Below are 15,100 nucleotides of genomic sequence, written 5' to 3'. Positions count from 1 at the left end.
GAAGTGAGAGAGATTTAACAAGTCCAGGAGATGCACAAAACTGCTGAGGCTGATCTTGTGGCTTTTTATGCCCTCCGAAAAGAAGATTGAGAGCAGGTGTTAGATTACCAGGTTTTTTATTAATAACTCCAGGCTTGTATGAGGGCTGATTGATGGCCCAGTCAGCACTTTCCCAGCAAATAAAGCTCTCCTCCCTTTGTGCCATCAGTAGACTGTCCCAAAACAGTGAAATCAGGGCTGCTCCGGATCTCTCAGAGGAGGTTCCTCAGAGGATCCCATGTGATCCCTGCAGCACAGACAGGATTTATGGCTGGGATTTATCCACTGTGAGGATTTTGCTTCATTGCAACCACCACCATCATAACCAGAATGATTCATCCAGCACAGCTTCACCCTCCAGACCACCTGAGGAAATTCCTCCACCAGAATGGGTCCATGACAACACCTAGGCTGCAACCTGCATAAGGGAACATCACTTCAAGCATCCACAAATGAAGGGGAAAAAACCCATGTTTTAGGAGATATTTATTCTAATTGTTTACCACACCTTTACTTTGCAGCTGTGTGTGGGAAGCAGCCTGCTTCCCAAACAGCCAAAGGGCAGCTGGGGTTAATATCCTCCAAGAAAAGCCTCATGCCTTCAGCTCACTCCCTTAATTGCTAGAAAATGGCCCTTGAGCATTAAAACACAGCTGGTATTTCTGTGTTTCAGTCTCCGGAGTTATCATGTGGGCACAGAGCTGGGTACCCAGCCAGGCAGCCCAAAAGCTCTGGTTTAAACTGTGGTTAAGGCTGTGCAGAGTCAAGACAGAAAGAACAGCAAAAATTTCTCTTAATGCAGCAAGAAATTGTGCACTAAAGCAAGATCTATTAGAGCACAGAAGTGGAGTTAAGGTGTCCTGAGCACTGCTCAGCCCCTGCCATCCCCACAGCCAGGCAGTGCTTGATGGAGGCTCTGGAGCAGCACAGAAGTTCTGGTGCTCTGCAGAGCGTGATTGGGGTCTGCTTCCCTCCCTGCTGCCTCACTTCTGAGCCTTTAAGTGCTTAATGAACCCAGGTGAGAGGAACAGGGCTGAAATATTTATAGCTACAGCACTAAGCTGAGTGCACATGAGCGATTAGAACAATACCAGACAACATTATTTGCACAGTTACTGCCCAAGTCCTCCCGTACTCCAAGACAAAGCAGCATCAGCATTTTGCAGGACAGTAGGTGTAAGGATTCAAATTCTTGCTGGATTTATGTTCCTGACAGGACTTGAGGAATTATTCTTCCAAAGTACATCAAGGGATGCCCTTTTAACCTGGCTGTTGATAATTAGGAGGGCCAAGAGTGTCCCCAGTTGCTCTGGGAGCTCTAACTTGTCCTTGCACATCACTTCAGAACTAAGATTCTCCTCAGATGTTCTTGAAACTTTCAAGTTAAGTTTCAACCCAGTAATCCCAGTACATCCAGGAGAGGAAAAATTTCTTAAAAATATTTAGAGCAACATAGGAGAAAAGTGTCCCCTCCCAGAAGCAGCTGATTTGCTCAGGGCAAACTCTGACAGCAGAGGCCAGGCATTGCTGAAGGGAAAGGGATGGCTTTGTCATTCCTCAGGCATGAATGACAACCCTTGTAATGAAGTAAAGATAAAAGCTGTTCCAGAACTTATCTAGGAACCAGAGATGAGTCCAATCTCAAGTATTCAAGAGGCAAATCTCACATTTCCCCAAAGTCAGGAGAACGGGTGGGAAATACATTATTGATGAAGGCAGGCAGGAACCACAGCAGGTTATAAATGCAGGTGGTCTTATTTAAAACCATCCTGAAGATAAGAGATATGAGCAGGGAAACTGGGAAATTCTAGATTTTATTGTGCCCCTGCAAGTCACCTGGGGGCACAACCTGGCCTCTGCTGAGTGCACAAAGTTAATAGGAAACAAAAGCTCACAGCATCTTTGCCCTTCCCTGGTCTCTAAAACATCTCAGGTCAGCAAGGCTCTTCAGGACATGTCACCAACCCCACTGCTGGGCAGGACACTGTAATTATTCAGCCTTTGTGAATTTTTAAATATGAAACCTGTGTGCATGTTATTACAGCCCATCAGCTGGAAACCTGCCATCCCCAAAGGCCAAGCACAGCTCTGAGCTAAATTATGAGACTGAGAGCAAGGAAAGGAACACCTCCCTGTCAGCTCCTTCCCTTACTGCAGCCTTATGCAAATGGACCAAATAGAGCCAGAACTGACCCCAGACACAGAATAAATCCATCTAATAGCAGCAAGGAAGGACGGGGAGGTAAGGGGAGGATCTGGACTAGGGAGGTGTGCAGTTATAGAGAAACATCTGTGGTACACCATGCCCTGAGAATCCTCTCCCTGACCACACCAAGCTTTCCTGATTCATTAAATCTCCTAACCTGAAACATGTTTAACTTTTGTGAATGTCACTGCAATCAGTGGCGAGAGGGAAAACATCTCTGGAGAGAGACAGCAGAAATGATAAAGGTTTTACAGCTCTACCCAAAGATATTCCCTTCGCCAGGAGAGAAGATGAAACTCTTGAAAGGGAAATGAGAAGAAAGAGGGGGGAAATGGGGTCATAACAAAATTAATCTTTACCCTCCTGAGCCATTCCTTGCCTCTAGACCATCCTGCTTCTGCCTTGCTGCCCCAGCTCTCTGCTCACCCACAAATGAAAGAGCACAGCTTGCTCTGAAACCTTCCCTTCTTCCTACCCCTGCATGGAACTGGAGAATGAAAGAGATCACTTAAAGATGCTCCTGGGAACGGAAGTGGCCTTGGTGATTTTGGTGTGGTTTGTGACATCTTTGCTGCCTTTCAGTGGTGCACTGATGACCAGGCTGATCAGGCTGTATTTAACCCCAAGGGCTTGGCATGGGTGGGTTTGTGTGCTGCAGTTTGCTGTTCGTTGTGATTAAAAACACCTACTAAATACAGGAGTAACACAAGGACAAGCCAGGGGTCTTTCCTGGCTTCCTCTGGCCCATAATATAAGCCTTGCATCCTGCTCTAAGAAAGAAACTTGTATTGCTCTTTTCACCTTTTTAAACACTTGTGTAGCAGCAACTTCTCCTTTCTCCTACTTCTTCCTTTCCTTTTGAAAACAGAACTGTCAGCCTTTCTTTCATAAGAGCCACAGAAATTAAACTGTTGTGTTTTCCTCTGGCCTCTGATCTCAGCTAAATCACTGAATTAAAGCTAAATACCCCTTTTGCAAAGCAGGTATCCAAACCACAGTGCTCTTCAATTCTTACAGGGACTGCACAGAGTGACAGTTACCACAATATTTGTCATCTGCTTTGTTGTTACCCACTGGCACATCCAGCCTTAATTAGACAAGTACAAGTCAGCACATTAACTGCAACAGTGCTTCTTTTATTTTGGTTCTCTCCTGCCTGCAACCACAGCTCGACACTGCAAACCTCTGCCTGCAGATTTCTCCTGCAGCATTCCCACTGGAGCCAGGCAATTTGGATTTAATTAACCTGTTTGGAGTCATTGTTGTCTCCACACCGTCTAGAGCAAGGGACAGAGGTCACTCAGTACCTGGCTTTGGTTTTCAATGAACCTCTTCATTCCTGTGGAATATTTGGTTTGCACAATACTTTAAAGGTGCAGCAGGAGTATTTGTGCCAGCAATCCTTCTCACAAAATGCTCTGACTGGACACAGCAATAAAAATAAAGGTCCTGTGCACACAGGCTGCTTCTCCACAAAAATACATGAGGTTTTCAAAGACCTTAAAAAGTCCCAGTCCTACTTGCACAAGTCTCTAAGGTGTCCCTGGGGTTAACAACCCTCCAGGAAGTTTGGGCTCATATTCAGCAACTCAGAATATTTTGGTAGATGACAGTAAAATTCTACTCCCTTGATGCTTGCCAGTTTCTCTTTTTCACATTAAACACTCCTATCTGTAAATGCTGCTCAGCTCTTATCACCCCAGAAAAGAAAGGCTCCTATCTGCTGCCTGCTGGGCTCTGCTCACCTCCACTCCCAGAGCCCAGCAAACTCCTCTCCACCTCATTTCCATGCACTGGTGTCAAAGGGGCTTCTGCTCAGAATGACAAACCAGTCCACAAATCACTTGGGAATCTTCTGCACTCAATTTGCTCCAGCTCTGCCTGGCAAACAAGAGACAGGAGGCACATATACATTACTACTGATTAGTCTGTGTCACCAGTATCAGCAGCCAGGCACACGGGCTGACCGGAACTTTAAATATTGATAACCAAACTAATCTATCATAGGCCTGGGAGAGTGACAGTTTCAGTGCATAACAGCAAAGGCTTTCTACAATAATCAAATACTCAATAATTCATGAAAATATATCCCTCCCAAATCAAATTGGAAGCTATTTTGTGTAATATATTATTTAAAATTCAATATCATAATGCACACAACTCCTGCTCCTACCACGGAGGAGCGTTTCAAAATGTGATTATGTGCGGACTCTATTTAAAAGTGACAATTTTACTTTTCATTTGTTTAACAGCTTAAATGGAAGAGCTCAACTGGAACTAAGTCGTCTGACAATGAAACCAAAGCCGACATAAGCAACTTTGGAAACTTCCTGACAGCTAAAAAGGATGAGTCTTCCTCATTGGTAACACAGATCAGTTCCCCACTCTGATGCTCACCTTTACAATTTTTTCAGTGTTTAGTGAAAGGAAATATTCTGAAAAACTGCCTGATAAATATTTTCAGTTCTGCTGGTCTGTCACCTTGGACTGTGCAAAAAAGCAAGAAAAAATTTTTAAAATCTTCTTGCAGTGTAGGTAACATAAAACAACTTTGGCTTTGCATCTGTTTGTTCCTGTTGGAAAACCCATTTTGGTAAGGGAAGGCTGCCTGGTCCAAAGTGCCAAGAGAAAGGGGTTTTGCCCTTGTAAACTGAATGCACTGGAGCATAAAATAACATCAAGATTTGTGACAAGATCCATGGCACGCAGGCCTCACTCCCCAGTGGTGGTGGGGCAGGGGTGAGGTGGCACCGTGTGATGGAGGGGACCAATCCTGTGACGTGGGCACAGGGGGAAGTGTGGCAGCCTGGGCTGCTGCCCCAAGGGCACAGAGCAGCTCTGAAACATAAAACTCCTTTGGGAAGAGGAAAATCTCAGCCTGCTTATGGAGTTCTCACAATGAGAGTTCACAGGAATTCAGAGTCAAGCACCAACTCTCCAGTCAGGTCAAATTCCAGTCTGTCCTTGTGTGTCTGCTGCAGGTTAAATTTGTCTTGTTCCCTCAAACAGTGAGGTTTAATGGAAGCAAATTTGAGGCAACAAACACTAAAATCTCATTTATTCCTTAAAGGCAAAATATGAATGAATTTTCTCTTCTCATCTCTTGCTCTGTAATGACCACTCCCGACTCCTTTGGACACCTTGGATATTTGATGTCCTTTTGCCTGTTTTATTCCCTTTGCTCTGTACTCCCAAATCAGAACAAAATTAAGTGTAAGCCCAAACATTGCTCCTTTCCACTGCAATGGGGGAGCTGAGCAGGTCTGTGCCTCTCCCAGGTGACGAAATAAAAGCAAACTTGGACATGTCTTCTCACTGCTGCTTGGGAGAGGGAGGTTGAAGAGCTGGCACAAAGCTCGTGACCATTAGAAACAACTGTTCCAGCTGGAAAGTTTAAGTTCCGGCTCTGCTCCCATCCCTCTGATTTTCAATAATTTCTAAGTTAATTTATCTCAGCTGAAGACAATGCTCTCATGTGCAGCACATTGTCAACCAAACCATGTCATAGGACCAGTCCTGTCAGTTACTGCAAATACTTTAAGGTGTTTTTTGCACCAGAATTTCTTGTTTCTGCTTCCCTCCCATTATCATTTCCTATACACTCTGTGAGACATTAGAAATCAAGAATTTAAAATACTTTGGCTTAGCCTGTTTCCCTGTTCACCTCATTGGGGTTCTCAGCATCACATCAGATTCCTGGTGCTCTGCCACTGACATTCTGCATCATGTTAGAGCCCAAATGAAGGCACAGAGAGGTCAAAGTACTCAAAGATCTGTTTTCAGAGCAGTTGAAGGCACTTAATGTGTTAAAGCAAAAGATTAAGAGGTGGTGACATGACAGTGAATGAAAATCCTTAATAGGAACATGCCAGGTATAAAAAAATTCCCCTGACAGAGAAAGGCAAAACAGAAATAGTGACTTCAAGTTTTAAAGAACATGTGAATCACCACCTGTTCCAGCAGAGGGATGAGTTATTCAGTGCTCCCATCTCCCTGTGGATGTTTGACAGCAGCAGTGACTTAATAGTGGGGAAAGACAACGAGGAAATAGCAAGAAAACACAATTCTGTGGCATGGCATCACCAGTTTGGGTGATATTTTGGAGGTCAGAGTGGTTGCTAAATGTTCAGAAGATGTAAGATTTTTTTTCGTCAATGAACCTCCAGACTGCTCTTGCTCTAACAGCTGTCTCTGGGTTTCCCTATGAGCTATCAGCTGAATTCCTGCCACCACACTTGGAAAAGGACCTGAAGCACAGCAGCAATCCCACTTCCAGTGCCATGACCACGAGTGTTTAATGAAATTTCCATTGCAACAGGGCTTTGCAGATGCGTGCACATGGGTAGAACCAGAAGAAACATCCCTACTTCTGCAGAGCTCCCAAGACCTAGGAAAAGCTCCTAGGAAATGGCAATAAATAAATATAAAAAGAAATTTAGGATTTTGGTCATTATAGCAACATTCCCAAACCACAAGGCTGCAGATGTGGCAACAACATGTCTGCAAACCTCCTGTGCCCAAGCAAGCTGAAATAACTGGGAAGAGGGGGTAGATTTGGGTACCAACATCCCCCTGGGTGATGCAGTCAGTGTGGGTGAGTGAAGAGCCTTGTCTCTGAAGGGCTGACCACAAAAACCTGCCCAAACTGAAACAAGCATCTTTGAGGGGAAAAAATAACAAAAAAAAAAAAAAAAAAAAAAACCAAAACAAAAAAAAAACCAAACAAAAAAACACAACCAAAAAAACCACAAAAACCTGGAATCTGCAGCAAAATCAGCATGTGAGCAGCTGAAATTCTTTGGTGTGATATGGCTCTATATATGCAGGCATTCACACATGGCTGCATCTCACTTTTAAATGTCTCTCAAAAGTTGTATATTAAACAGAAGAAGGATTTTTCCGGGAACTAACACAGTTGGCAGCCTTTTGTCTCTATTTTTTTAAGAGTAATTTATGAAAGAAGAAAAGCAGCAGAGTCAATTTAAAAAAAGGCTGCAGCCTGGACTTTGATAGATGAACAGATCTACCAACAAAACCTCTCAGTTTTCACTGAGCACTCCATCTTCTCATCTGCTGCTCCTGGTGAGGAGAGAAGAGGGAAAGCAGGCAGCAGAATAGAGGAAAGACCTGGGTGATGGTGAAACTGGTGAATAATCAACTGAGGGATCTGTGACCGTGTTAACAGGGGTCTGAGGATGAGGGAAAAGATGAGGATCTGACTCCATGTTTCAGAAGGATGATTTATTATTTTATGATATATATTATATTAAAACTATACTAAAAAAATAGAAGAAAGGATTTTATCCAAAGGCCAGCTAAGAATATAAAAGGAAGGAATGAATAACAAAGGTTTGTGTCTCAGAGTCTCTGTCCAAGCCAGTTGACTGTGATAGGCCATTAATTAGAAACAACCACATGAGCCAATCAACAGATGCACCTGTTGCATTCCACAGCAGCAGATAATCAATGTTTACATTTTGTTCCTGAGGCTTCTCAGGAGGAAAAATCCTAAGGAAAGGATTTTTTATAAAAGATGTCTAATTTTCATAAAAGATCAACTTCCCTGTTCTTTTTTTTTTTTTTTGTTTTTTTTGGGGTTTTTTTTTTTTTTTTTTTTTTTTTTTTTTTTTTTTTTTTTTCCCAGATCAAGAGCTGAGCATTTCCTGCTCCTCCTCCAGGAGGGGTTGAGTGAGATGGCAGCAATTCCCACTCCAACCTGTTGGAAGAGTCCAGGATCACTCCTTTCCCTGTGGCTCCAGGGGAGGGGTCCCTCTGACAATCTGGGATGTTGTGCTAGGCAGTAATAAGAGCTCCAGCTGTAATTCCTGGGAGGTGACAGCAGATAACAGCACTTTTCCCAGCTGGTTGTGCAGACCTGCTCTCAGGCAGGACTGGGTTTGATTCTAAGGGTGTTGCTTCAATAGTGCTGATTTCCTGTGTTGATTCCTGAAACTGCCTCAGCCAGCAGCAACCAGACTTTAAAAACATTGGAATTAATTAGGACAAATGCAATTTCCTATCCAGAAACATAGTGAGGGAGTCTAGGGACTTCCAGGCAAAATTTAGAGCAGAATTTCAGGTGCAAGATGAGATTTCTGGGAAGGGTTGACATGAATTGGGGCACATGGGAAAGGTAACAGCCCTTTGAGTGTTTGGGTGCCACCCTGGCACTGATGCCCACAGTCCCAGCCCCATCAGCAGCTCTTGTCTTTCTGCACCCTCAGCAGAGCTGCTGCCCACCACACAACCAGATCCTCACACAGATCTCATGTGATATTTTTAAACACATCTCTCTTCTAAGTTTAAAATCTTAGTAACTTCCAAGGCTCAGCATTTTTTTGTTCAGTGAATGTCTTAATTTGTGACAAGTGCTATAGGAGGAAGCAACACACTTTGTGCTTCAAAATCTGTTCCTGTCCCTCAAGCAGAGCCTTTCTCCTAAACTGGAATTTGTAACCCTGAACTCTTCAAAGCAGAAAAACCCTGTAGATATTTGAAAGGAAACAGAAATCAAGTAAACAAAAGAATAATCACATTCAAGTAGGTTGACTTCAAGCATCAGCACCAACAGAACACACAACAAGCAAAATAAATACATATGAAATTGGAAAAGAATCTGCTTGATGAGGATCTCCTGTATTTCTGTAGCAACACTGAACATTTCCTTCTCCAGTAAAGCCAGTATCACACCACACCAAGATGGAAGAATCCCATGCAAGACTAGGTGAAAGCAGTTTTAAGCAAAAAAAAGGAGTAAAAAAAGGAGTAGTTTCTTGAGCAAAACACAAAATGAAAGTGAAAACTGAAATGGAAGGAAGCAGTCATTCAAGTATCAAAGGAACACAGCTCTGCTCCTGCTGTCACTGTGGCAGTGCCTCCTAAGATCACACCTGCAGATCCCATCATTCATCTTTCTCCTAAATCCCCAGATCCTGGAGTCATTTGATGACACAAGAGTCACATGTCAAATCAAATTTCACCCTCACAGGGGAAGAAAAAATAGCTTGGAAAAACCCCAATTATTTTAAAAAATTAAATACACAGAATAATTTATGAAATAAATTATTTTTGAGCCTCCCTAAAAAGCATTGTTTCCCTCCTGTGGTGCTTGGTAGAGGCAAGAGAACACCCAGAGCTGTTGTGCTCCAGCCTTTCAGCATCCATCCACTCCTTGCTCTTTCCCCAAATCCTACCTGAGCTCTAGGATCTGCAGCACAGCTTTCCCTCCTCCTTGCTCTGCACTGCATCACTCCACAAGGCTCCCTCCCTGCACTCCCTCCCCCGGCTCTGCACAGCTCCTCTGCACTGCAGCACTGCCAAACCCAGCAATTCAGCCCTTATCCCTGCTCTGTGCCACCCTGGAGCCTTCCAGCCTGCCCTGCTCCACTGCCAAACCCAGCACATCCAGCTCTGTGCCAGCCTGGAGCCCTCCAGCACTGCCAAACCCAGCTCTGTGCCATCCTGGAGCCTTCCAGCCTGCTCTGCTCCACTGCAGCACTGCAAAATGCAGCACCCCAAGCTATTTTCCCTGCTCTCTCCTACCCTGGAGCCTTCCAGCCTGTTCTGCTACACTGCCAGAACCCAGCACACCCAGCCCTGTGCCACCCTAGAGCCTTCTAGGCTGCCCTGCAGCACTGCCAGAACCCAGCACATCCAGCTCTGTGCTACCCTGGAGCCTTCCAGCACTGCCAAACCCAGCTCTGTGCCATCCTGGAGCTTTCCAGCCTGTCCTGTCTCACTTCAGCACTGCCAGAACCCAGCATATCCAGCTCTGTGCCACCTTGGAGCCTTCCAGCCTGCCCTGCTCCACTGCCAAACCCAGCACATCCAGCTCTGTGTTATCCTAGAGTCCTACAGCCTGTTCTGCTCCACTGCTGCATTGCCAAATCCAGCACTCCAAGCCATTTTTTCTGCTCTCTCCTATCCTGGAGCATTTCAGCCTCCTTTGCTCCACAGCCCATCCCCTCCAGCTCCCTCCTCTCAGCTCCAGGGTTCAGTTTTCCACCCTAGCACCCCCAAACCCCCAGGCTCTGCCACCTCCCTCCTGTTCTCCATGGCACAGTCCAGCCCTGGAGCATCACAGCTCCCGTTTTCCTTCTGCTCAAAACCAGGCTGGAGAATCCCAGAGCTTTTTGTGACCACCTTTGATGCTCTTTACCCCCACACCCATGGTGCTGCAAGGATTCCTCTCCTGTCTCAAGATACCCCTCATCCTTCAGCCACATCCTGCCCCCCCTCCACCCCTCAAACACAGCTTTAAAATCTCTGTATTTGTGCACAAGTCCACATTCCCTGCTCAGGGACATCAGGGCACCCTCGGCAAGTACAGACTTTAGAGAGTTGTCCTGGATTTACTAACAGGAGGTCATGCCTAACAAACTTGATTAATTTCTTTGAGGAGGTGACAATGACAAGGGACTGGGCAAGGAAATAAAGCATAATTCAATCAGACTTCAAGAGCCCTTTGATACAGTACCACATAAAAGGCTAATTTATAAGGTTAATATGGATGGCATTGATAGCAAAACACTTATCCATGTAAACATCTTTCTTTTAATTACTCTGCAAAGAAAGTAGGAGGCAAAGCAAACAGTGGCTGATCACAAGAACAGGAAAAGGAAATTACCACAGGAACTTCAGCTCTTTGTGCACTCATACCCATGGCTGGTAGGGATTTTTTTCCAGCACCTTCTAAGATAATTCCTTATAGAGGTCTCTCATCTTGGTGACCAAACAGGCTACACAAGGTGAGGGAAGAGTGTCGCATCCTTATTGTGCCTCCCCAGGACACCTGGCATTTATAGCTGCATTAATAGTGGTTTAATAAAAGGCACCATGTCAGAGGAGCTGCTGGTGTTCCAAGCACAGAAGGCTGGGCAGGTACACACAGGGTGTTAAAGCCAAGAATGAGGACAAAAACCAAGACTCAAAGATCAAATTATCACAGGAACTTCAGCTCTTTGTGCACTCATTCTCATGGCTGGTAGGATTTTTCTTCCAGCACCTTCTAAGATGATTCCCTATAGATACCTCTCACCTTGTAGCTACCCAAGGTGAAGGGACAAAGTCACATCCTTATTGTGCGTCTCCAGGACACCTGGCATGGTGTCATTTATAGCTGCATTAATAAAAGGCACCATATCAGAGGAGCTGCTGGCTTTCCAAGCACAGAAGGCTGGGCAGGTACACACAGGGTGTTAAACAAAGCCAAGAATGAGAACAAAAATCAAGACTCAAAGATCAGAAGGCAGCCTTAGGCTCAGCAAAGCAATCCTACCTGCGTGCAGCTCCCCAGGGGACAGGTGTGCTCCTTCAGCTGCCTTGCTCCGTGGTTACCACAGGCTGAGGGTCACCACAGCAGAGCAGTTCCCTTGCCTTCAGCTGCAGCCTGTGTTCTTCTTGGTCATTAAAACATCACCTAGCAGAATGAAATCACCCTTCATTATCAGTAAGTACAGAAAAGGAAGAGATTTTCCCTTTCCTGGTCCAGCAGGAGGTCCAGGCAGACACAAAGGTGCTGCATGATCCTTGCACCACCACCCATCTCCTCCCCAAACCAGAGCCTTCAGCCTGGCCACTGCTCCTCTCTGCCAGCACAGCCAGTGCTTCCCTCTGTTTTCCCAGAAAAAAAAAAAAAAAAAAAAAAAAGCACATCTGTTTTCTGTAAATGCTGTAAATTAGTTAATGTTTGTAAAGTGCTCTGCTCGTGTGAAGTGCTCCATAATTACTACATATTATCAATATAATTTGGCTGGATTGTGGCACAGCCGCCTCCTCTCTTCATTTGCAGCTTGGAGAGAGTTTTCTTAGACATCAGCTCTTGGTGCCACCCATCTCAGAACTGCCCTGACCTCACTTGAAGGGGAATAAACCCAGCCCTGGGTACATCCCTGGCACCCTTCACCTCCTCTCCACTCAGGAGGCAGAGTGAGGGATCCCTCCTGAGGAAGAGGAGCTGCTATTTGGGAAGGGCTTGTAGTCCATAAATTAATACCCCCAGAATTTGTAACACCTACTGAAAGTATCCTAAATATCAGGAAATCAGCAGCCTGGCTAGGGATGGGCTCAGAATTTGGACTGGAAGTCCCTGGTCTGCAATTAATAGGAGTGATCTGTTGAGGCACCTCACTGCTCATCTTAATACATCCCCTAAAATGAACACAATCTGAACAACCATGACCTGCTTTTCCCAGCTTCCTGCTCCCTAGCACCCTCTTCCAGCAAATCCTGCATTTTTCAGGTCTCAACCAAACAAAGCCTATATAAAACACTTCCTAGTTCTAGGCTAAAACCTGATAGAAAAAATAAATTTTCATATTAGAGAAATAAACTGAATAATAGGCAATCTAACTCTCCTTAAAAGATACAGAAAGAACTTGAAGAAAGTCTTAAAATTCATAGCTTATAGAAAATAGAACCCTAAAGAAAATAAATGCTAAAAACCACTAAAATAAAAAGACCAGGAGAAAAACTCCCTGCTTCTCTAAGGTACTGCTGCCCATCCCTCCTGGATTTAAAGGACTGATGAGCAGAAGTGGTGCCAGCTGGGAAAACAATTGGGCAGAAAAAAATCAACAATTTGAAGGTACTTTCTAGTTTTATTTCTAACTCCTGGGACGAATAATCTAACTTGAGGGCAACATTCCCCACAGATCTGTCAAATTATTAAAGTGGAATGATGGGAAAAATATTTGGCCTGTGACAAGATGTATTTAAAATTGCTGAAGTGAGAAAAAGAAAAAAAATGTTACCAGAATATCTGTTCTTTCTAAAAACAAAAACTATCAGACTATGAAAAGGGTGTGATTGGAAAGCCAGAAGTTTTCTGGTGTACATAAAATACTCCACAAGGCACTAAATGATCTGATTGACCCAAACTTACATCAGTGCTTTTTTACAAGTGTTACCTGAGAAGGAAATTTTCTGCATTTCTGTGTGATAGGAAACTTTCAAATGTGGGGTCTCATTGATAGGGAGGTAATCCTGTCCAAGCATGGACAATGATTTAATCCATCCCAGCTTGCCTGGGAAACCCATATTCAGGAGGAAATGTCTGGACTAAGCTGGTCAAAATCATGGAGAAGCAGATTTCCAATTCACAGTTTATGTGTTCTGAATTTGTCTCATAACAGTTTTTGATTTCAGAGGTTTTAACATTTGAACTCTCACTTTCTGAGAGGCTTCCCTTTGTTCCCTGATGGGATAGATGGAAATACTGGATTCAAAATGCCAAAATGCAGCAAATCAGACTGATAGCTGATTCTTCTGGCTCAATCTGTAGCTGATAACAGAGCAGTATTTGAATTTCCAGCAAATTTAAATATAATGTTCGAATTATTTCAGATAAAATTGAGAATATTCCAGTGTTTTTTAAGCATGTGTCATGCTGTGGCTTGGGAGATCTGTGCTGCTCTCCAGCTTTGTCAAATTCATCTGGTTAACCTGGAACTTTCCAGTTTCTCTCCCTGTTTTTAGTATCACATGAATGGAGGGGTCTTGGTGCTCTGAAACCTTTCCAAGAGAGACAAGGAGTCTACAACACTTCTGGCATGGGTGTGATTATAAAGCAGTAGAGGGGAAAATGGTTCTATAAAACAGTGGTCCAGATCATCTGCAAGTGCAAATGGGTTTGGCTCTGTTGGGATCAGTGGAGCAATGTCAATTTACAGCTGCTGAGGCTCCTGCTTAGTCTGCAGACCTGGGGCACAGCAGCTGCAGCACCTGGACTGCAGATCCTGAAGGAATAGATTTCAGAGGAAGCTCTTGCTTGTTATGGCACAGGCAGAAGGGAAGGTATTTTCCTGAGTTCTATTTCGTTGGAGGGAGAAAGAATAGGATTAAATGTCTGTTTAAAAGGCAGGAGAACTGGACAGAAACAAATCCTTTGGAGGGGCTCTGCACCAGACCCCTCTCCTAGTCCCTTGCTTGTTGTCCAGCATTGCCTGTAACTGCTGGTTGAGGCTTTTTCTCTCTCAAATACATCCCTTGCTTCTCATTTTACAAAGTGAGAGGGGTTGCTTTAAGGAAAAAAAAAGTTCCAGATTATAAATGCATCCTATTAGGGTTTCTTTTTCTTTCCTTCCAGACAAAAGCATTTCTGCTTCCAAGCTTGACAGACCTCCCGACCCTGCTGATGTGGGTGGATGGCTCTGCATGTTCTGAATCATTTGCTTCCTTTTCAAGTGTTACTTTCCCCTTATTTCAATTACCCTCCCTCTGTAATTACTGGGGCTGCTCCAGCGAGCAGAGCAGAGCGCTGTGGAGCTGACAGCCCGGCTAGCAGCAGGGTGGGCTGCCCATGCCATCCACATCCTCATCCTGCCAGTGAAATCCCCATCCTTATCCTGCCTGGCCATCCACATCCTTGTCCTGCCTGTGCCATCCCCATCCTTGTCTTGTCCGTGCCATCCACATCCTCATCTTGCCCTGCTCGTGCAATCCCTGTGCAGTGTTCACAGGGGTTCTTAGAGTGGGGAAGAGACGAGGATCTGACTCCATGTTTCAGAAGGCTTGATTTATTATTTTATGATATATATTACATTAAAACTATACTAAAAGAATAGAAGAAAAGGTTTCATCAGAAGGCTAGCTAAGAATAGAATAGGAAAAAATGATAACAAAGGCTTGTGGTTCGGACAGAGAGTCCGAGCCAGTTGGGGCGTGATTGGCCATTGATTACAAACAACCAACATGGGCCAATCACAGATGCACCTGTTGCATTCCACAGCAGCAGATAATCATTGTTTACATTTTGTTCCTGAGGCCTCCCAGCGTCTCAGGAGGAAAAATCCTAAGGAAAGGATTTTTCATGAAAAGATGTCTGTGACACAATCCCCATCCTTGTCCTGCCCATGC

The 15,100-nt window shown here is 44.5% G+C and overlaps 1 long non-coding RNA gene across 4 annotated transcripts in view; it reads right to left on the bottom strand.

The window, feature by feature from the left end:
• The window catches only part of LOC102066910 (uncharacterized), a 144,337-nt gene extending 132,485 nt beyond the window's left edge, over window positions 1-11,852 (bottom strand). For 3 of the 4 annotated variants that reach the window (XR_012583432.1, XR_012583431.1, XR_012583430.1), the window contains exon 1: window positions 9,439-9,496. This is a non-coding gene — a long non-coding RNA (uncharacterized LOC102066910). Of the gene's footprint in view, window positions 1-9,438; window positions 9,497-11,522 lie in introns of those variants that run through there. The other variant, XR_003381227.2, reaches the window with a different exon arrangement.
• Window positions 11,853-15,100: the final 3,248 nt, after the last annotated feature.

The sequence above is a fragment of the Zonotrichia albicollis genome, chromosome 21 (assembly GCF_047830755.1).
Source record: "Zonotrichia albicollis isolate bZonAlb1 chromosome 21, bZonAlb1.hap1, whole genome shotgun sequence".
Classification (NCBI taxonomy): Eukaryota; Metazoa; Chordata; class Aves; order Passeriformes; family Passerellidae; genus Zonotrichia; species Zonotrichia albicollis.
The sequence above is the reverse complement of the archived record's forward strand: the minus strand, read 5'-3'. Positions and strand labels throughout refer to the sequence as shown.